Below are 8814 nucleotides of genomic sequence, written 5' to 3' on the forward strand. Positions count from 1 at the left end.
TCGAGGGGCGAGGAGGAGGTCGGGGCAGCGGCGTCGGGAGAGGAGAGGGGAAGGGGCAGCGGCGTCGGGGCGTCGGGGCGGAGACGAGGACGACGGGGCGGCGTCGAGGCGGCGGGGCAGCGGCGTCGGGAGAGGAGAGGGGAAGGGGATCGAGGGCGAGGGCGAGGGAGAGAGAGGGGATAGGTTATCTTCCAACAGGTACATCCATACTAATGGCGCACCTCACCCTGGTGCACCATAAGTACATCCATACTAATGGCGCACCTCACCCTGGTGCGCCATTAGTATTTTTTTTGATTTCTGCTCGAGCCAACAGGTTATCTTCCACCTGACCTGATCACACCAAGTTCCCTCTACTAGCTCGACTGGTCAGCAGCCAGTTCTCACACCAGGAGGTCCTGGGTTCGATTCCCAGGCTCCACAATTTTTTTTATGCATTTAAAATGATGTTTGATATTTATTTGTGTTTAAATATGTTCAAACTTGTTTAAATCATAACAGTAATATTTTTTATAAGACAGTAATAATTTTTTTAAAAATATCATCAAACAGTAATGCCGGTGGAGTGGGGGAGGGTGCGCGGGGTGCGGGGGGCCGGTGGACCGGGGGGTGCTCGGCGGCGAGGGGGACCGGATCTGGCGAGGTGGGATAGCGATCGAGATGGAGGGGGATCGAGATCGGGTGTCCAGGAAATTTAAAAATATTCATGATAGTTCAAAAAGTGACCATGAAATACAATCGAGAAATGAAGGCTACAATTTAAATACAATCGATCTTAGCTAGCTATCTGTTCACAATCTTCTTGCCCTTCTTTTTCGCAAATGGAGTTCTTCTGTGGAACGGACGTCCTTTAGGTAGGGTGGTCCTGCTTCTTCTTGTGGTGTATGCTGCTACTTCATCATCGTCGTCATGTTCGATTCTCGGGTCGCCGTACTTGTCGAAGTCTTGCTCATTGGCTACTCCATCCATTCCGATGATCTTCCTTTTGCCTCTTCTCACGACAACACGACTGGGCTTTGACGGGTCGGTAATGAAGAAGCATTGGTCCACTTGGGAAGCCAGTACCCATGGCTCATTTTTCGCGGTGACGTTTGCGCCTGCGGTCTTGGATTTGGCTTCGGCTATAACCATGGTGGTGAAATACCGGTCTTCTTTTAGGACGCTCTTGGCCCATCTAACACGGAACATCGGGACCTTCTCTCCAGCGTAGCTCAGCTCCCAGATCTCCTCGATCCTTCCGTAGTATCTGTCCTTGTCGTTACCGGTGTAGGATTCCATCGTTACCCCGGAGTTCTGATAACCATCGCTCTTCATGTCCTTGGCCTCGGTGTAGAATGTGTAGCCGTTGATATCGTACGCCTCATAGGTCATCAGGTTGTGCTCGGCGCCATGTGACAAGGCGAATATGAGTTGTTCTTCCGCGGAAGAATCCTCATGTAAAGGGTACGACAGAAGCTTCTGCTTGAACCAACGCGTGAAACATGAGTTGTGCTCTTTGAGTATATCTCCGTCCGTCCTCTGTTGGCCTCGGTCATTGTACGTCTTCTTAATAAAGGTTTTGTGCTCTACCACCCAAGGATCGACCACGTCTATGTGTTGTAGCGCGACTAGGTTTGCTCTTTCAAAGTCGGCGAGTCGACCCTCGAAGTCGACATGCATTTCGCGGCGACCCTCACGGTGACCCCATCCAGCGAGCCTGCCGAGGTGCCTGTTGACGGGCAGACCAACGGGGTTCTCGATGCCTAGATAATTCATGCAGTAGGAGATGCACTCTTCGGTCAGAAAGCCCCTGGCTATGCTTCCCTCTGGACGTGACATGTTGCGAACGTATCCTTTGATGACACCATTCATCCTTTCGAACGACATCATGCTGTGCAGGAACGTCGGCCCGAGTTGGATGATATCGTCCACGATATGGACCAGCAGATGCACCATAACGTCAAAGAATGCGGGCGGGATGTACATCTCAAGCTCGCATAGTATCACCACGATCTCTTCCTGTAGCCTTCTGAGTTGCCTCACGCCAACAGACTTCCGAGAGATGACGTCGAAAAAGTTGCATAGGCCAAATAGCGTTTCACGGACGTGCGCGTCCATGATCCCACGGATTGCAACTGGAAGTATCTGCGTCATCAGCACGTGACAGTCGTGAGACTTCATCCCACTGAACTTCAGCTTCGCTAGGTCTAGGTATCTGCTTATCTTCCCCGCGTAACCGTAAGGAAGTTCTACTCCTACGAGGCAGGTGAAAAACTGCTCGATCTCCTCCTAACTTAGAGTGAAGCACGCGGGAGGGTAGTCATTTCCGGTCTTCTTGGCCTTTTTGCCTTTGCGACGACTTTTCGTGTCCTGCTGCGCCTCATCATCATATATAGCGTGAAGCTCCTGCCTGATGCCCATTGATTTCAAGTCTGCCCTTGCTTTCGGCCCATCTTTGGTCCTCTCTGGCATGTTGAGCAGGGTACCAAGCAGACTCTCGCACACGTTCTTCGTGATATGCATGACATCAAGGCTGTGAGGCACACGGTGGATCTTCCAGTACGGCAAGTCCCAGAAAACAGACCTCGTTTTCCATACCTTCAGCAGCGGCTCTGGCGCCTTTCGCTTCTTTCCCGGCTCTGGCGCCTTTTGCTTCTTTCTCGGCAGTGGGCAGTCTTTCCAATTTTTCAACAGCTCGTCTATTTCCTCGCCGCTCCTCATACGCGGGCGTCCTCGGGGTTCGGTTTCACCATCGAATAGATCCTTGCGTTTTCTCCACGGGTCATCGTCGCGAAGCCACCTTTGATGTCCCATGAACATGGTTTTCGAAGACCCAGGATCTCTATCTAGCTGGCGATACGTTGTGTCATCCATGCACCTGACGCATCCAGAAAATCCGTGGACCACCTGCCCCGCGACATATCCGTAACCGAGATAGTCGTGCACCGTCGTGAGCAGCGCGGCTCTCATAGGGAAATATTCTTTCTCTGCGGCGTCCCACGTATTGGCTGGCGTTTTCCACAGCGTGTCAAGCTCCTCTTTCAGCAGCCCCAGATACAGATTGATGTCGTTCCCTGGTTGTTTCGGTCCTTCAATTAGCATACTCATGTGAATGTACTTCCTCTTCATGCACAACCAGGGGGGAAGGTTGTACATCCACACAAACACAGGCCAGGTGCTATGTGTGCTTCTCTGGCTGCCAAACGGATTGACTCCATCGGTGCTCGCGCCCAGCACGATGTTCCTTGGATCGTTCCCAAATTCTAGGTCTTCGAAGTTCAACGCTTGCCACTGGCTCGCATCCTTAGGGTGACTCAACATCTTGTCTTTTTTATCTATCTCCGGATCATTTGCGTCATCTTCTCGCTTCTTCTCCTCCCTATCCGCGTGCCAACGCAGGAGCTTTGCTACCTTAGGGTCCGCGAAATACCGATGCAGACGAGGAGTGATCGGAAAGTACCACACCACTTTTCGAGGAGCTTTCTTCCTCTTCTTGTATCGAGTGACGCCGCACACCGGACATATGGTAGACTCCGCGTGCTCGTCCCGATAAATGATGCAATTGTTCATGCACACATGGTATTTCACGTGCGGTAAATCCAGAGGACACACGATTTTCTTTTCCTCCTCCAAACTGGTCGGGCACTTGTTCCCCTTGGGAAGACGTTCGTGCCAGAATGACATGTTCTCGTCGAAGCATGCGTCGGTCATTTTGTGTTTTACCTTCATCTCCAGAGCCATGAGCGTTACTTTCAGGCGGGTATCCTCGGGCCTGCATCCTTCATACAATGGAGTAACCGCGTCTAACTCAAGTTGATCCATCTTGGCTTTCTCTCGGGCGGCAGCTCTTGCGTTATCCGTCTGCTTGAGAAGCAGCTCTTGAATATGAGGGTCCTGCACCCAGCCCATCGATGGTCCAGCGTCGTCTGCTCCGCCGGCATCATCATCTTCATGATCATGCCCGTCGTCTGCTCCGGCATCTTCCTCATCATCATGTCCTGCATCTTCTACATGATGACTGTGTACAGCATCACCGTTGTGATCATCTCCTGGGGATTCTTCGTCTTCTCGCCCGCCCGAGCCGCGGTGGTTGTCTTGCTGCCCTTCCTCATTTCTTGCCCGGCCCCCATGGAAGACTTCGTAATCATCTTCATCACCTTGCCACCGATAGCCATCCATGAAACCACGCAAGAGCAGGTGGTCCCGCACCTGCCCGGATTCCGGGTCCGCAATAAGGCTCTTCAGCTTGCATCTTCGACACGGACATCTTATCTCCGTCTCGTTCTTTTGAAGCATCTCGGCCTTCGCGGACCTCAAAAATCTATTCACGATGCCTTCGGTCATCATGCGGACCATGGTCGCCTGCAGGGTAGAGCAAAACGATATTTTAGAACCAAGAAAAAATTTGGCATGACTTTCCCTAAAAATAGGACCAAAAAGAATGCTTAATGCCAAAATTCTCGCCAAAACGGAAATGAATCAACATTCCGGCAAAATATTGGCAACTATCGCATTTCAAATACCGGTACACCTCCAAACACAAACACATATGCAACACCACAAACATATGCAACACCACGAACATACATAGATCTAGCTAGGCCATAAAAAGTGCATGTGCACATTGTTGTAGGGAGAACAACATAAATATAGCTTCCCCCCTTACTTACCTATCAAAACAAGGTAATTTAACCACTTAAATTGAATGAATCTATGGTGGAAATGAGGTGAAAAAGAGGAGGCACCCGAGACAAGGAGGAGGTGGAGAGAATGAAGTGGGGAGAAAGTGAGTGTGGGTAGGAGAGGCTGTCCAAAATATCTTGTTGCTGCCCACTTACTAATGGCGCACCAACTCTAAATGCGCCATTAGTAGTTTTGCAAAAAAACATACTAATGGCGCACTGTTTCCACTGTTCCACGATGGAAAAGTGCGCCATTAGTAGTTTTGCAAAAAAGGGAATAAAAAATATAATAGAAAAAACAACATTAGTGGCGCACTTTCCGGCAGGTGCGCCATTACTAGTTACGACTAGTAATGGCGCACTGTGTCTGGATGCGCCATTAGTATGTTTGGACAGGCGCACTAGTTAAAAAAAAATTTAATACTAATGGCGCACCCTGGGCCAGGTGCGCCATTACTAGTTACAACTAGTAATGGCGCACTGTGTCTGGATGCGCCATTAGTATGTTTGGACAGGCGCACTAGTTAAAAAAAATTGATACTAATGGCGCACCCTGGGCCAGGTGCGCCATTAGTAGTTTCAACTCTAATGGCGTATCAGAAGGTGGTGCGCCATTAGTATATACTAATGGCGCACCGCTTGTCTGGTGCGCCATTAGTGTCAATCCCATCTATAGCCCTTTTTCTAGTAGTGTGGGCTCTTGGTTAAATCAACAATAATGCATTTAAGAGCCACTTCAACAATTTAATCATGGTCTTCTCCTATCGACCCCCAAAGAAAAGAAAAGAAATAAAACTATTTACACCGGAAAGCTCCCAACAAGCAAAAGAAGAACGGGAAATCTTTTTGGGTTTTCTTTTAATTATTACTACTACAGCAAGAAAGTAAACTAGCTAAAAGCTACAACTAATTTTTTTGGTTTTTATTAAGGTTTATCAAACACATAAGAAGAAAGCATAAAAGGAAAAAAAACTAGCATGGATATTACAGTGAAAGAGTATGAGCACCGACATCTAGCAATGAGTGTGTGAATATGAATGTAATGTCAGTGAGAGATACGTACTCCCCCAAGCTTAGGCTTTTGGCCTAAGTTGGTTTATTGCCACAGATGGCCTGGCGGATATCCAAAGTTGTAGTTGGGGTCGTACTGAGATGAAGAAGACTCTGATTGCCACTGGTTGGCAATCATCTACGGATCCCACTGGTAATTAGACTGTCGTGGAGGATCAAATTGTGGTTCCGACTCTGGCTCTGTGGCTGATGTAGGGTTCTGGTAGGTGTGAATGGCCGCCAGCGGAATGAGATACTGGCCTGCAGATAAATCGAACAAGGAAGGAGTAGGCAAGGTAATAGTCTCAGGATGATATTTATCAAAGAACAATTTGTATTTAAGTTCCCCCTCCATATTCTTTACAATAAAATCATGCGCTACCATACTCTTATAATCTAAATAAACAGCAGGCAGCAATTTTTCTTCTTTTTCATAGTGCCTAATAGGTATGTTATTGTATGCAGCAAGGCGTGAAGCATAAACACCTCCAAAGATGGGGCCCTTTGTACGGTTCAGACTTAACCGTTTGGCAATAATACCGCCCATACTAACAGAGTCGTCACGGAATAAACCATGGAACAAAATAATAATATCAGGAACACTAAGGTTTCCACAGTTTCCGCGACCAATTAAGCAGCGACTAGCAAATATTGCAAAGTAGCGTAAAATAGGAAAATGTATGCTAGTGATTCTTGCATCGGAAACCTTCCTAGTTCCCCCTACAGTAATAGTGTCAATAAACCCGTCCACATCTTTACGATGTGGTTCCTCTAAGCTACCCTCGAAAGGTATTTTGCAAACCTTGCAAAATTCATATAGTGACATCTTCTTAACCACATCATATAAATGAAACTCTACTCAAGGAGGTGATTCCTTAGGATAATAGTAGAAATTTTGCACAAAAGTATTGGTGAGTAAGAGATACTGTTCGCGTTGGTCGCGGAGGAAGTCGGTGATGCCTGCATTCTCAGCCAATTCATAAAAATCATCATAAATCCCGGCTGCTCTCAAGAAATCATCGGAAGGCCATTCACACGGCCGAACCTCCGTGGTGCGAGGCAGATTATATTTGGGCCTCTCTGCTTCTTCACTTTGCTTTTCCTTCGAGCTTCGGCTCGATGAGCCCCTCAAAAATCTCTTCATAATTTTCTGAGAATTTCTGAAATTTTTAGTAACTTCAAATGAAAGTGAACCAAGATCAACAAAATTGATAGCAACTACTCCTACAAGTGCCTAGAACCTATATCATGCATTAGAACTACTTGGAACCATATAAATTTGACATGCAAGCTCAAGAACATGGTCACCTAGGCAGCACAAATTTGCAATGAATAAAGCACTATAACAAAAACTAATTGGACCAATGGAGGCATCACATACCAAGGAACAATCCCCCAAAGCAGTTTTGTGAGAGGTTCTTTGAGCAAGGAGATCGAAAATCGCAACAAAATGAGCTAGAACTCGTGCTTGAGCTGGATGGTGATTTTTTTGGGAGGAAGAAGAAGTGTGTGGTGGCTGGCATAAGTGGAGGGGGGGCACCGTGGGCCCACGAGGAAGGGGGCACGCCCAGGGGGGTGGGCGCGCCCTGGACCCTCGTGCCCAGGTGCTTGCTCCCCATGTTGTATTCTCAGTGCCAGATATTCTAAAATATTCCAGAAAAAAATCCTAAATTGGCAGGGCATTTAGAGAACTTTTATTTTCGGGGTATTTTTATATTGCATGGATAATTTAGAAAACAGGCAGAAAAATACTATTTTTACTTTATTTCAACTAAATAACAGAAAGTAAAAGGAGGGTACAGAAGGTTGTGCTTTCTAACTTCATCCATCTCATGCTCATCAAAAGGAATCCATTAACAAGGTTGATCAAGTCTTGTTAACAAACTCATTTCGAGTAACATGAAACCGGAGAAATTTCGAATAACACTATGTTACCTCAACGGGGATATGCACATCCCCAATAATAAGAATATCATATTTCTTCTTGACAGTAGGAAGAGGAAATTCAAAACCTCCAAAAATAATCGATGGAATTTTTCCAATAGAATTGATACTGTGGACTTGAGGTTGTTTCCTCAGAAAGTGTACCGTATGCTCATTACCATTAACATGAAAAGTGACATTGCCTTTGTTGCAATCAATAATAGCCCCTGAAATATTCAAAAAAGGTTTTCCAAGAATAATAGACATACTATCGTCCTCGGGAATATCAAGAATAGCAAAGTCCGTTAAAATAGTAACGTTTGCAACTACAACAGGCACATCCTCACAAATACCGACATGTATAGCAGTTGATTTATCAGCCATTTGCAAGGATATTTCAGTAGGTGTCAACTTATTCAAATCAAGTCTACGATATAAAGAGAGAGGCATAACACTAACACCGGCTCCAAGATCACATAAAGCAGTTCTAACATAGTTTCTTTTAATGGAGCATGGTATAGTTGGTACTCCTGGATCTCCTAGTTTCTTAGGTATTCCACCCTTAAAAGTATAATTAGCAAGCATGATGGAAATTTCAGCTTCCAATATCTTTCTTTTATTAGTAACAATATCTTTCATGTACTTAGCATAAGGATTCATTTTGAGCATATCAGTTAATAGCATACGCAAGAAGATAGGTCTAATCATTTCAGCAAAGCGCTCAAAATCCTCATCATCCTTTTTCTTGGATGGTTTGGGAGGAAAAGGCATGGGTTTCTGAACCCATGGTTCCCTTTCTTTACCGTGTCCTAGCAACAAAGTATCTCTTATCATAACGTTGATTCTTTGATTGTGGGTTACCAAGATCAATAGCAGGTTCAATTTCTACATCATTGTCATTGCTAGGTTGAGCATCAACATGAACATCATCCTTAACATTATCACTAGTTTCATGTTCATTACGAGATTGTGTTTCAGCATCAGAAATAGAAATATCATTTGGATTCTCAGGTGTGTCAACAATAGGTTCACTAGGAGCATGCAAAGTCCTTTCATTTTTCTTTTTCTTCTTTTTAGAAGGACTAGGTGCATCTATATTATTTCTCTAAGAATCTTGCTCAATTCTCTTAGGATGGCCTTCAGGATACAAAGTTTTCTGAGTCATTTTACCAGTTCTAGT

Source organism: Triticum aestivum, chromosome 5D (assembly GCF_018294505.1).
Source record: "Triticum aestivum cultivar Chinese Spring chromosome 5D, IWGSC CS RefSeq v2.1, whole genome shotgun sequence".
In the NCBI taxonomy this organism is placed as follows: domain Eukaryota; kingdom Viridiplantae; phylum Streptophyta; class Magnoliopsida; order Poales; family Poaceae; genus Triticum; species Triticum aestivum.